Source organism: Podarcis gaigeae (genome assembly GCF_964106915.1).
Source record: "Podarcis gaigeae genome assembly, chromosome: 5".
In the NCBI taxonomy this organism is placed as follows: Eukaryota; Metazoa; Chordata; class Lepidosauria; order Squamata; family Lacertidae; genus Podarcis; species Podarcis gaigeae.
The window spans coordinates 63,029,546-63,044,227 of NC_139681.1; the positions used below are offsets into that span (position 1 = coordinate 63,029,546).

The 14,682-nt window shown below is 44.5% G+C and overlaps 1 long non-coding RNA gene across 1 annotated transcript; it reads left to right on the forward strand.

Annotated features, from left to right (window-relative positions):
- The first annotated feature begins 28 nt into the window (after positions 1-28).
- Positions 29-1,538, forward strand: LOC310846033. Its single transcript, XR_014565102.1, has 2 exons — positions 29-904; positions 1,413-1,538. It is a non-coding gene; the product is annotated as an uncharacterized lncRNA (long non-coding RNA).
- Positions 1,539-14,682: the final 13,144 nt, after the last annotated feature.

Genomic DNA, 14,682 nt, shown 5'->3' on the forward strand with positions numbered 1-14,682 from the left:
AGAGAGAGAGAGAGAGAGAGAGAGAGAGAGAGAGAGAGGACTGACTTACAGTTAGCAAAATCCATCTCATTCCAGCAGAAAGCCTGCCTGCTTTTAATGCAGCCAAATTGCCCCCATGAAGCCAGATGATTTGTGAAGCTAAATGAGCCAATGATAGCACAGACTGAACCGTATTGAGGTATGTTGTAGCAGGTCATGTCAATCCGATTGTTCATTAATTTGCCTGACTCACTGGATGAGAATTCAATCTAAGCAAGAACATGGCGCTTACTCTCATCCCCCTCTGAGCTTATAAGGATAGAAAGGGAAAAGGTGTGTGGTTCACTTTCTTTGTAAGCCAGCTTTGCTTCTCCAGGTTGCTGATGAGGCCATATTGCGCTGGCTGGAGAAAGAAATGCAGGCAAGGAGGTGGTCAGGTGGCTTCAAGCCGCTTGGCATCTCTTAATGAGATCCATCTGCTTGGGATGTACAGGATTTGGCAGGATTCCTGCAGGCCTGACGGCCAACTCCTTTGCCAGGCTTTTAAAATGTATAATCATAATGGGGCTGTAATTGGCACAAAGCACTGAAGGCTTTTCTGGCTCAAGTAACAAGTATAACACTATGGCTGAGTCACAGGTGCAAAACACCACGGTGCATCTGAACTGATCCCTGTGATCAGTTTTTTATTGGGGTTGCTGTTTCTGCTTATTAAAGGTTATGTAACATGAGTTTGCCTTGTCCCCCTGAGTAGAAATAAGCCAGGTATTTGGCTTATTGAAATGCTATGAAGTTTAGGGTGGCCATATGTTCTGCTTTGCTCCGTTTGATGAGCTATCAGAGGAAAGGCCTCTATTTGAAGGGCTGGCTGGACCTAGATAAAAAAATGTAAGGTGGAAGAGGAGGACTCCTGAAGTTGCCCACTGTAAGTGAACATTTGGACAACAGATTGAACAGCAGAATGCCACCTGGTCTCATTCTTCCCCACTAAGAGTGAAATTTATTTTATTATTATTGAAATTCTTTCTGTGAATTAGCAAATGCGGATCTTATGCAAATCTGCCCACTTTTTGCTCTTTTAGATTATGTCTTCCATCCTTTTTGGTGATGCATAAGCAGCCAGCTAATGAGGTTCCAGACAGCCTATTATGTGGGCAGTGCCTTTTCCAGCAGAATAATACTTGAAATCACATAGGATGAAAGGGGCAGCACTATATGTCACCAATTTCTTACACAAAAACATTGCTGCTATTTGTTTTACAGGCTATTGTATTTTTTAAAATAGGCTTTCATATGTAACGCAATAGACTTTTTCTCCCTTTATGCCACGCTTTCTGTTTTCCAATGTTGTTAGTTGCTTGGAAACTTCTTATGTGCCAAACAACTCATAAATTGACTAAATAATAATAACACTTGGTGTTCTAATCCTACAGCCTTACATGGCACAGCTACAGGCTGTGATCCCATGTGCTCACCATGTGGAGACTGTAAAAGGACTGCGTGAACGATGCTCGCTGGGTGTGCCGAATGAACACAATTAATAAAATCTCCCATATGGACATATTATTGCATTTTAATTTCAGTATTGATTATTTAACTTCATTAAACAGCACCTGCAAACGGATACACGCTCAAAGTGGCTGGCTGTCAACAGCGATAAGCTGATCGGAGATGTCAGAAAGCCAAGCAACAACTGGAAATGCACTTTAAGCTTCCAACCGTTTGCAGCCATGTCTTTGCCTACATCACATAGGACAGCCAGTGTGGGGCAGGTGAACGTGGTTTAGAGAAAATGGCCTCGTGGGCCAAATTAGGACCCCTGTGGAAAAGTATGTGCTTGTTTTCCCATTGCTAAACAGCAGGTGTATATGGACCCAATCTGATGTACACCATGGTCTATTTGGATGAGGGGAGGCTGGACAGAAAGCTCTCATTTGAAGCAGATTCGTGTGCACACCCCCAATTAGTTGCTTGCGGTCACAGATGTGAATCAGGCCCACTCTGTGTAGCTGTTCTGAGCAACAGTCCTTGAATTCAAGCCGTGGCTGCAAAGCAACACTCTTCTTAAAAGTATGGCTGCAAAATTGATGGGAGCGCACGCTAACTTGAGTTGCCAAGTCTTCCTTTGCAGCTGGTGCGTTTTGAACCTGGGGCCTTTTTTCCATAACCCTGAAGGGCGGCAGGAACAGGTGCCAGATTCAGAACGTAGCAGCTGTGAGACTCAGGAGCACACTTAGGGTGATTCCCCCTTTGCAGGCGCGGCTTGAACTTCCTCCTGCCTGACGTCGTTTATAACACAAGGCACGGGGAAAGATGGCGCTGAGTCACCCAAAATGGCCTGCAGGGCCTAATCAGGGCACATGGCTGGAGTTTCCCAGCCCTGGCCGAAAGGATCCTGATTCCAAATGACTAAAATGTTTTCTTCCGAGAGTAGGAGGGCTGACCTTTTATCCCTGTAACTGGGTAGGCTAAAAAAAAGAGGAATCCTGGGTTTCTAAGAAGAGTGCCTCAGGAGAATTGAGCCATGCGCTTCCCCACCCTGTCAGATGCACCGTAAAAGGCATTGTTCTTCAGCTGGCCAGGTTAGCACAGCAATGACAGTTCCTCATAAAACACAGAGAGGGACAAAACCCTTTGCCATATGCTGAGGGATGTCTGTGTAAAAAAGAAATGGTTTGGCTGTACACCAAGCTGCGCAGTTTCCAAATAGAGTCTGAATCCCAGCGAGAGAAGTTCCAGCTAAATATAGCCATGACAAGAGTTCAGAGTTGACTTTCTTTTTCATCAAGTACACTTAAAATAACCTGGCAGAATCTGGTTCCTATGCTACAAAGCAGAAGTGAGTGTGTTTGTCAGGAGGGGGGAATTAAGGGGCATTTCCACCAACTCAGAGGAAAACAAAAGAAATGGAGATGAGCAGATGGGGGGGGGGGAGGATTCCTTTTCTGATAGGGATGCCAGTCCATCGAGAAAGGAGCAACCTAGGAAGCTGCCTTATTCTGAGTCAGACCATTGATCCATCTTGCTCAGTGATGTTGACATGGACTGGCAGTGGTGCTCTGGGGTTTTATGCAGGAGACTTTCCCAGCCATACCCTGAGACCTCAATGATTGAACCTGGGACCTTCTTGCACACATGTGCTTTAGGTTCATTGGGTTGTGCATAGGAGACCTCAGGGAGCTGCTACATTATAGCTAGGGATAGGGAGGAAATTTGATTCAGTTTGCATTTAAAGGTGAAGCTTCCTAATTCCCCATTCCTGAAACGATACGTGAAACACATTTATTGTTTGAAAGTTGCACTTCTCCAAGTTTTTTAGTAATGTGCTAAGTTTTTAGTAATGTGCACAGAAATGCACAGACTAGGGTGCATATACAGTGGTACCTCGGGTTAAGAACTTAATTCGTTCCAGAGGTCCTTTCTTAACCTGAGGCACACTTTTACTAATGGGGCCCCCTGCTGCTGCTGTGCCACTGGCACATGATTTCTGTTCTTATCCTGGGGCAATGTTCTTAACCTGGAGCAACCACTCTTGGTTAGTGGAGTTTGTAACCCAAAGCATCTGTAACCCGAGGTACCACTGTATTAGCAAAGATAGCATACAAAATTGAATTATAATTACAATTTGTTTTATAAAAATGTGTGCATTAGTTGCAAAACTGCAAACAAAAATGTGTAGATTCGAAAAAATTTGCACAAAAATGCTGGTGATTTTTTTATGAGGACTTCTTTTAAGAACAAAAAGTTTGCACACCTATGTGGAAATGTCGAGGTGTGTCTTTCAGGTTGGAAAAATGATAAATGGAGCGAAACCGAAATGGGCAGATTCTGCCATCCCTAGTTATAGCAAATACCAAACACCTCATGACAGAGGGAGGCAAAAAAGGTGGGTTTCAAAGGCTGTAGTTTTAAAATGAGCGAGAGCTGCTTTTTCCTGCCACATATGATTCACTTGCAAAACACATTCCCTGCGGATATTGTGAAGGTCACTCATATAAGTGGCTCTGAGAAGGAAAAAATAGACAAATGCTGTGAAGATATGTCAATTGTAAAGGACGTTTAGGCAACATCATTAGGAGATGCAGCCTCACTCTCAGTTCATTTAGGGAACCCTGAAGAAATTGGGAATGAAGGACAATTCTTTTCAACTCAACTCACCACACACTGAACAGGTACCATATTTTTTGCTCTATAAGACGCACCAGACCACAAGACGCACCTAGTTTTTGGAGGAGGAAAACAAGAAAAAAAACATTCTGAATCTCAGAAGCCAAAACAGCAAGAGGGATCACTGCGCAGTGAAAGCAGGAATCCCTCTTACTGTTCTGGCTTCTGGGATAGCTGCACAGCCTGCATTCGCTCCATAAGACGCACACACATTTCCCCTTACTTTTTAGGAGGGAAAAAGTGAGTCTTATAGAGCAAAAAATATGGTAAGTAAGGCAGAAGAAAAAAAGAGACCCAGAGGCTCTGTCTTCACTTTTTAGCTCTCTTCTGTCCTCACATAACCCAGAATTGTGTAAACAAATGACAGAAGCTAGTTAAAGGGTTTTAAATCTTTGGATAAGTGATGGTAAAACTTAGGGGTGTTTTTTTTCTGATCACTAGACTGCATTGCCTGTTACGATGGCCAGAAGCAAACAATAATGGTAAGGGCTACTGCAACTTTCCCTAATTGGGCAGAAGAGGGAGTTTCAACAAGTGTAGCATCTATGACAAGTAACACTTGTTGAATGTCCCTTTTCTACACAACTATTAAAAGTTCAGGAGCCCTGTGCTCTTTTGCATCTGGTCATCCTACTCTGTTACTGCAAAAACACTCTTCTTCAAATGCAGCACAGGAGAAATAATGAGGTTCTTCCGGTGTCCTCGCTGTTCAGAAAATTAGAAAGAATTATTAATATACTGAGGAGTTTGCAACAGCAGCCAACACAGAGAAGAGACCTTTCCTTTGAAGGAGAAGAAAGGCAGTGAGAAGAAGGGAGAGCTTTCAAATGAAAGTCTTTACTAGGACTCGAGGCTTGCAGGGGGATGAAACATAAGCTATTATAAAAGAATGTTCCTGACCAATGGCAATGAAGTGATATATGTAAATCCAATAATAAATAAAACTCCCTTGGTGTTTCTATCTGCTATGGATAAAAATACTGCTGGACAAACCCTCTGTAAGTGCAAAGAAAACACTCTGTTTAATTTATAGGGTGCCGGCTATATTTAGCCAGCAGATTTTATGCGGGACTGCAGGCTCTTGGAGCAAATAACTGAAAAGCTGTTGCAAACGCTCTTTGACACTGCCTTCATATCCTTTATATCCCCCTCATTTGAAGAGAAACATACAGCAAAATGCAGACCAGAGACCAAACTCATGCACTTACTGCAAGGCAGTTCTGAACTAAAGTTGATAGGCCACTAAGCCATGGTGTGCAGTGTACTAAATATTGTTTAGAAACAGATCCATGGTTTGTGTTCTGCATGCACACCAAGGTTCATGCTGTTTGTTTCTTTCCCAGCTCCTACAAAGATCCCTGGGTGCTATCCTTGCCCCACTGCTGGGAAAGTGGCACTTTGTTACGGTTGCCATATTTCAAAAAGTAAGACTGATCGCCGAAGAATGGATTCTTTTGAATTATGGTGCTGGAGGAGACTCTTGAGAGTCCCATGGACTGCAAGAAGATCAAACCTATCCATTCTTAAGGAAATCAGCCCTGAGTGCTCACTGGAAGGACAGATCCTGAAGCTGAGGCTCCAATACTTTGGCCACCTCATGAGAAGAGAAGACTCCCTGGAAAAGACCCTGATGTTGGGAAAGATGGAGGGCACAAGGAGAAGGGGACGACAAAGGATGAGATGGTTGGACAGTGTTATTGAAGCTACCAGCATGAGTTTGACCAAACTGCGGGAGGCAGTGGAAGACAGGAGTGCCTGGCGTGCTCTACTCCATGGGGTCACGAAGTGTCGGACATGACTAAACGACTGAACAACAACAACACAAATTCCTGACAACTACAAAGCCTCCCGGGTTTCCCTGGACATTATTCTGATTCGGCAAAATTCCCCCCTGGTGCTATTTTTACATCTGAAAACCAGGACATGTCAGGAATTTTCTTGACGTATGGCAAGCCTACACTTTGTGTGCTGCTTTGGTGCAACTGGATGCCCCCTCCCTCCCAGCAATACAACAGAGGATGGATATACCTTCTTGGAAACGTTTGCTTTGTTCTTAATTGTACCAATTATGCAAAGCATTTCCGCTTCTTGCAGCATTCTGCCGAGGAGCTTCCCCTCCTCCTCTTCCTCACTGTACCTATGTATTTTGCCTTTTGTAAATCATTTCACTTTTTGCAAAATGTGATCAATAAAATGGTGGTTCTGTCTGTTATCCCTGCTTCATTATCCCTGCTTTCACCAGCAGATACACAGGGAATTGGTTTAACATCTAGGATGGGTTATTCAGTTTCCCAGAGAGAAACAGAAGTCTGGAGAACATGGACTAAGCCATGCCTTTCAGAGTTTTGCATAAGGTGAAGCAATCAAGTATTGGAGTCAACTACTTGACCATCAACATACATCAGTTGTATCACTTGAAAACTGTTAGCATTTATTTTTGTTCGGCAAACTGGACACATGGAGGCCGAACCCCAAAAATCCCACCCAACCCAAATGGCTTCTCAGTTTGGTGAAACTAATAGTCTTCAGTAGAGAGGCCAGATGCAATGAGTTTTTGTTCCCCTTAAACTACCAAAGAAGAAATGTTGGCAAGTGCAGGTTTTTTTACCATGCTGAAAAATCAGCATGTGTTGAAAATCCATCTTCTACACAATGATGAAAGGTACAAGAATCCCGGTCTCATTCAGTTCACCATAGTTTTCACATAATCACTTCTCTCTCTCAATCTCAATCTCTCTCTCTCCAGAGGGTGGAAGCTATGGATCATGAGAATGGTTGGACAGTGTTATTGAAGCTACCAGCATGAGTTTGACCAAACTGTGGGAGGCAGTGGAAGACAGCTTAGTCCCGTCTTACTCATATAGTGTCATACAATGACAGGCTGGAATGTCTATACCAAGAATAGGCAAACTCGGCCCTCCAGATGTTTTGGGACTACCACTCCATCATCCCTGACCACTGGTCCTGTTAGCTAGGGATGATGGGAGTTGTAGTCCTGAAACATCTGGAGGGCCGAGTTTGCCTATGCCTGGTCTATACCAATTAAGCAGTGGGGGAGTAGGAATCATCATGTGAAGGTATCTCAATTCAGTTGTGTGCTTGTTATCCACATCTGCCTGCAGAAAGAACCATGAATGCTGACTTTTCTATTCTGCTAACAGATGTTGCTCTATTGTGGGTAGATGCAAAAGAGGATGAAACTTGCACATTGCATAGTTGTGCAGACAAGGAATGGTCAGCAGGTATTGCTTATCATGCAAGCTGCACCTGCTGAAATACTCTACACTGAATGGTGTAAGGGCACTGTCCGAATCTGCATCTGGCCATCCCATGCTCAGATTAAATTTATCTGCCTTCCTTGCCTAAGTCTAATCCTTTTCATGTCTGGTAGAGATCATGGGCCCTACAAAAGCAGCAGTTGGTGGTGGCAGCAGCAGCAGTGGGGAGTAATTGTGTCAAATTCTGGCAATACTTCCATGGCTTCCACACTAGTATCCCTTCCCCTGCATTTATTTACAACAGACTGTAACGGTGACACTCTAATTAACACTTTGCCATCAGCACATAGTCGGAACAGTTCCCTAATTAGCACAGCTGAGAGAATAATGGGCAACATTTCCTGCAAACATTTGTGTTTGAAAACAAATTTAGATTCAGCTACATCTGTGACCCTTTGCATGCTTGCTTTTTGAAGATACAGATACTGCATCAGCCCTGGCTATCAGGAGCACTTGAAAGAAAAATTACTCTAATAACTCATTATCTGGGAAAGGATTTGCCAGACAGTCCCTTTGTACCAGCAGATGCTGTTGTTGAAAAATGGCGTGGTCCAACTTGCCAGCTCCAAAACTGCACCCCCACATTTTCATTAGGTACATAGGCTAATGACTTATTCTGGCAAAAGGGTGTTTCACATGGTAAAGAATCTAATAGCCATTTCCTTCTCATAAGGAAACCTGGGATCCATAGTTCCCAGAAGATGAGTAGAGAGCTCCAATACGTAATACAGGGATAGCCTAACTTCTGTTGTCTATGCTCTGGTAACCTCTAGGCTGGATTACTGCGATGCATTTTACACTGGGCTGCTTTTGAAGACAGTTCAGAAACTGCAGCTGGTGCAGAATTCAGCTGCCAGGTTGCTCACTGGGGTAACATGGTCTGAGCACATAACACCAAGCCCGGCCTAACTGCACTGGCTACCAATTAGTTTCAGAGCCCGATTCAAAGTGCTATTTTCGACCTATAAAGCTTAATGTGGCTCAGGACTCCAGTACCTCAAGGCTTGCCTCTCCCATATGACCCAACCCAGATCCTGTGATCATCAACTGAGGCCCTTCTTTGTGTGTCCCCTCCATGGGAATTCCAGAGGGTGACAATGCAAGAATGGGCCTTTTTGGTGGTGGCTCCCCACTTGTGGAATGCTCTCCACAAGGCGGCTTGCCTGGTGCGATCCTTAGGCGCCAGGCAAAAACATTTCTTTTTTTCCAGGACTTTGGAGCTGTGACCTCCATATGTGGGTGTGATGTTTTAATCCTTAAAAACAGAAGTGTTTTTTGCTTTGTTTCCCTTTATCCTGATATGTTTGTAATGTTCCCCCACCATTAAATGGCAGAGTTAAGGACCCAGCAGCTTCCCTGCTGCTTACAACTTTGCAAAAGTGTGTGTCACATTCAGCTGAAGGTGCAGAGAAGTTTACGTTCTCATTTTCTCTCTCACACACACATGCATAGCTAAGTGGGAGATTGTTGTTTGATCCTAAGTATATATTTCTTTAGCGTGGGAGTCCTGTGTTGTATAGCAAGCGATCTGTGTGAAAGCAGAGCTGCAACATTGTTCTTAATACCACTTTTATCAATGGAGCTGGTGCAGTGATCAGGCCTGGATGGACCAGTTTCAAGGATTTCTGCTGGCTACAACCAGTGGGGACCCAGCAGGGAGGAGGGGGGTCTCTTTGCTGGCGGAGTGATGCTGCCATCACTCCACAAGCACATGCTGGCATAAAATGCACCTCCATCCCATCCAACCTTCCATGCCAGCCTGGCACAAAGGGAGGTTGGATTATGACCTCAGTGTGCAAAAGACTGCATTTATTGTAAGTCTCTTTAAGACTGACTTGTAAGTAAATGCATGCAGAATGATCAGAGAAAGAGAGAACAGTTGGCTATTTCCCCTGAAGCATCTTTAGTGACATACAAAATCACATGTCTGTGTCCAAACTAAAATGCCATATTAATTCTATTATAGTAATCACAAAGGCCCCCACTGCTGAGAGCATCTTTATTTCCATCCACATGTAGGGTGATTAGGTGAAAAAGAGGACTTTTAATAGTTATGCAAAAGAGGGAATTCCGCCCTAATCACATGTGAATATTCTCCAGGAGCACCTATATTTCTGGTTATATGGAGAAAAATAACCGCATCAAATACTTTAAAAGTACATACCTTTTTTGTTGCAATTTGTATTATTCATATTAAAACTGCTTCCTTACGATATTTATTTATTATTGTTGTATGGTGCAGGATTTATGCGTTGGGTGATGTGGAATGTGTGAAGTGGGTGTGATACAGACTTTCTGGAGTACGTTGGATGTGAGGAGCTTCTATGTACCTTGCCTGTTTGCATTTGAATTCTCTGCCACGGCAGTACACTTATTTGTCCTCTAGTAAACATTTTCAAGAATGTCTTCTATGATCGTAATTCCTTGACCATATAACGTATTTTTCCGTCTATAAGACGCCCCCATGTATAAGACGCCCCCTATTTTAGGGGATTCAGAGTTAAGAAAATGGGGGGAGATGGCCCAGAGTATAAGACACCCCCTAATTTTTGACATTATTTTTTAGGGGGGAAACTTGGTCTTATACATGGAAAAATACTTAGGCTTTGTACATACCATACGTTTAAAGCACCTCCCACCAGTGCTTTTTTTCAGGAGGTACTCAAAGGTACGCAGCGCCAGCACCTCTTTTGTTGTTGTTAAAAAGTGTGGCACTCATTGTAACAACTTCATGGTGAGTACTGGCACCTATTTTTTCTAGGGGAAAAAGCACTCCCTCCCACCAAAGAATCCTGGGAAATGTGGTTTACTGTTCAATTCCTAGCACCCATAACAAACCACAGTTCTTAGGATTCTTTCTGTGGGAAATGCGCTTTCAGTGTATGGAGCGGCGTACACAGCCCTCATTTGCACAAACTGATCTGCAGTTTGTCCTTTTTCTTATCTGCTGTGTGTCTTTCCTCTGCAGTGGATTTCATTATCGCCTTTGGAATGAGACTCAGTCTTCCCCATCTGTAAAATGTCAGCTGCAGTCCAAACCCCAAGCAGCAGAAGCAGCAGGGCTTAACAGAACAGCAGGGCCACTGCCACAGCCACAGCTCTGCTACTCACCCCAGGCAGGCAGGCCAGAAGGTAAACTGTTGTGCCAGCCTGGAGTTCGATGCTGTTATATGATGGCGGCTGGGCTGGCTCAGGTCCCAGCAGATCCTGAGTTGGCTCAGCACTCCCTGCATGGAAGCTTGGCAGGTGAAACAGGAAAGTCCTCTGGTGGAGGACACTGGAGTCTGGCAAGGCTCCTATCCCTCCCTAGGCTGGTACAAAGGGCTTTGGACTGTAGCCCTAGGACTTCTTCTAAATCTCTTAAAATGTTGTTTATAAGTGTGGCTCATAGTGATGGGGACGTGCTGTAGCTGAGTGGTAGAGAAACTGCTTTGTATGTGAAAGGTGCCAGCCAGGTTCTTTGTCTGGCCTTTCCAGGTAGGCCCCCTGGGACTTTCTTACCTGAAACCCCAAAGAGTCACAGCCAATCAGCATGGACAATACTCAGCTTGACCGACTAATAATAATAATAAATAATAATAATAATAATAATAATAATAATAATAATAATAATAATAAACCTTTATTGTCACTACACCACCTGTGTGCAGTTAAATTAAATGAGCCCCTCTCCCCACCCCCACACATACACTCAGTCTTGTTTGCACACTGTGTGCTTGTTGGAAGTCAATTGCACCACTATTTTTTTCCATTCAGCAGCCCAACAGCCCACCGATAAAATCAGTTCTTTAACCTGTTGCTGCGGCTGACTGTACTTCTGTATCTCCTGCCCCAAGGCTGGAGTTCAAAGAGGTACTGGCCAGGTTTTCCTCGCTCTCCTGAGGCAGGGGTCTCCCGCGATGTCATCTAGCAAACTCAGGGGACAGCCCAATCCTCACTATTTGTGTGCGGTCCCTCAGAAAGTCTTTAATCCAATCACAGATGGTAAAGGTTCAGGTCCATCAGCTTTTTAATAAGAATGATCATTCGGTATCCTGCCAGAGCTTTCTGCTATGCACGTACTTCTGCTTATGGCATGCATGTGCCACAGCTGCCATCAAGGATGTGTTGAGTTGATCTGTGTTGGCCCCCTATCATGTGTGGCTGGTAAGGTGGCCAGGTTAAATATTAGCATTTCTTCCCAGGATGAATAAATTGCCTTCTATGGGCTTTGCCCCCAGCCCTGCTATACTCCATCCCCTTAGCCAGGTTGATATCACAATATTCTGTGGACCTCTATGAACCTACCTGGCTACCCCTGGTTTGGCATTTCCTTCTCACAAGGGAACAGGAGGATCCAGACTGATGCAAAAGCTCCTAACTTGAGTAAGCTTTTCTCAGCAGCTCTCTCTGGGGTTCATTTATCATTTTGATCAAAGAAAACAGTTGTTCAGCAGGACCTAGAAAAGTGGTGTTTAATAAGGCCATTGCCTTCCAAGCTGTCAATGAAAGCATCCTCTCCCTTTCAGATATTGGATTGATTCATGAGCAAGGGCAAGGGCTAACAGGCAAGGGACTCCTCATAAATAAAATGCACCCAAGCCCAGCCTGTGAGAATTGGTCTCCTGTTCTAGGCACTTTTCCGGGGAAAGCCATTTTTTGCCTGTCCACTCAATCTTTTCCAACAAACTGTACCACAAAGAGGACCTGGGGAAACAGAGCTATTCTCCCATCCAAAAATCTCAAAGGCCAAGTGGATTGGGGGAGGGCAAGAAAAAGGCTGAGTGTGGTGAGCTGACAGATGGGGAACTTGTAAATGTCTCTGCAGCTTTCCCCTTGATTAACAAGGGATGGGCAAGCTGGGAAGGAGACAGCTTTGACTGTCTGCTGAAATATGCTTAGGATAGAATCCAACTCATATTTCAGCTAGCTCAGTCGGCACACGCTGCCATCAGGTGCCTCTAGCACGGCTTCTGTGATAGGATTATGTCCTGGCTTTCAGATTAAAGATTGCATGGCGCTACCGAGACAACAGTGCCTCTTAGAAAGCAAGGCTTCAGGTTCTTTTATATACAGTCTTCCATTAAACAGAATTTGTGAAAGTCTGAGTGCATGTGGCAGATAGCTTTTAGCTACCAACACAGAAAGCTCCTCAACCAACTTGTCCTGAGGAGTCAGCTGTGATGCAGTCCTGCCTCCTGGCTTGTCCTTCGGTCCTCCTGATTTGCTTGTTGGTCTTCCTGATCACTAGCTCAGTCCAACGAGTCCTGTTGGTTTGTTCCCAGCTCGCCTCAGACTGCTGCCCACAGCTCAGTCCCAACAGCTGGCAAGCTCTGCAATGCCCCATCTACCAGTGATGTGACTTGGGTGGTTTTGGTTTATAGCACCACCAATATTTGAGTACACTAGTCACTACTGCACAGGATTTGAGGTTGGTCATAAGGCTTCACATTTTCTCTGGGTCATTTATTGAGGTTAAAGTGGTTGATGTCTCTAGGGCAGCTTTCACCAACTGATTCCACAGTTGTTTGGGGTTGCAACTCCCATTGCCAAAACATCTGGATGGCTTCAGGTTGGTAAAGGCAGATGTCTATATAGACATCTTCCTAGAATGTGGTGGGATGAACAGAATGTAGATGTGATGGCCCCATGTGAGAATGTGTGTTTTGAAACATAATTTATGGACATACTAAACATGGGGAAATAGGACTAGGTGCTCACTCTCCAGGTTTTGAAGGGGAGTGATTGCTCCCACCACCTCTTGGTATTGTTCAAACTCTAACCAAGCAAGATGAGCTGAACTTCAGTGAGAAATTGACCTGGGGCTTTGGTTCTGTGCAGGACTGAGGTTTCATGTCCATGATAACTTATGAGACAGTGGGTGCAAGACCACAGCTTTAACATGGTTGCACATGTGGGATTTGTATTTATAAAATTTTCTAGCTCCTCCCCTACTCTACCATTTCCTCCCACGGGGGGCTCAGCTAGTTTACAACATTTTAATATATAAAACAACACTCTGAAGCTCAATATACATAATGCTGGTGCCTGAAAGAAGCCCAAGCATGCTTTCTGTGGACAATGCACTGAATGAGGTTTAAGAACATAAGAAAAGTCCTGCTGGAGCAGACCAAAGGCCAGCATCCTCTTTTCACAGTGGCCAACCAGATACCTGTCGGAAGCATGCAAGCAGGATGTGAGTGCAACAGCAGTCTCCCCTCCTATGGTTCCCAAGTAGAATTTGGAAGCATTCTGCCTCTGAAAGTGGATATAGAACATACTCATTGCGGCTGGTAGCCTAATCCCTCCATGAATGTATCTCATTCTCTTTTAAAGCTATCCAAGTTGGTGGTCACCACTACCTCACATGGAAGTGAATTCCATAGTTTGCACTGGGTGAAGAAGTACTTTCTTTTGTTGGTCCTGAATTTTCCAACAACCAGCTTCACTGTAAGGCTGCAATCCAAGGTCAATAATGCCTACCTACTTTCTCTTAGCTGTGGAGAGCGTGCGTTGCTGGATTTAGGTGGGATCCACTCCAAGGATTATGGTATCCTAGTAAAGGGGTCAAAGGGGGAGTACCTCTGTCTGAATACCAAGGCAGGGGTGTATAGGCCATAGACCCCCACCTACCCAACAGCATCCTGGAAGGACTGTCCAGAATTGATGTGCATCATAGAGTGGTCCTTTACCCAGGATTGACCCTGATGACATAACACTGGTCCTGAGAGATCTGCATTGGCTCCCAGTGCGTTTCTGAGCACAATTCAAAGTGTTGGTACCCTAAACGGCCTCGGTCCTGTATACCTGAAGGAGCGTCTCCACCCTTATCGTTCAGCCCAGACACTGAGATCCAGCGCCGAGGGCCTTCTGGCGGTTCCCTCATTGCGAGAAGTGAGGTTACAGGGAACCAGACAGAGGGCCTTCTCGGTAGTGGCACCCACCCCGTGGAACACCCTCCCTTCAGATGTCAAGGAAATAAGCAGCTATCCTATCTTTAAAAGACATCTGAAGGCAGCCCTGTTCAAGGAAGTTTTAAATATTTAATGCTGTACTGTTTTTAACACTGGATTGGGAGCCGCCCAGAGTGGCTGGGGAAACTCAGCCAGATTTGGGGGGGGGGGTATAAATAATAAATTATTATTATTATTATTATTCAGCAAATTGGGTTGGTTAATTCAGGATACACACCCAATGCCTAAGCCAAGACCTTCTGACATTTGTAAGCAATGAAGTTGTGACCTATTTGATCCCAAGTGGCTTGACCCGTCTTTACTAC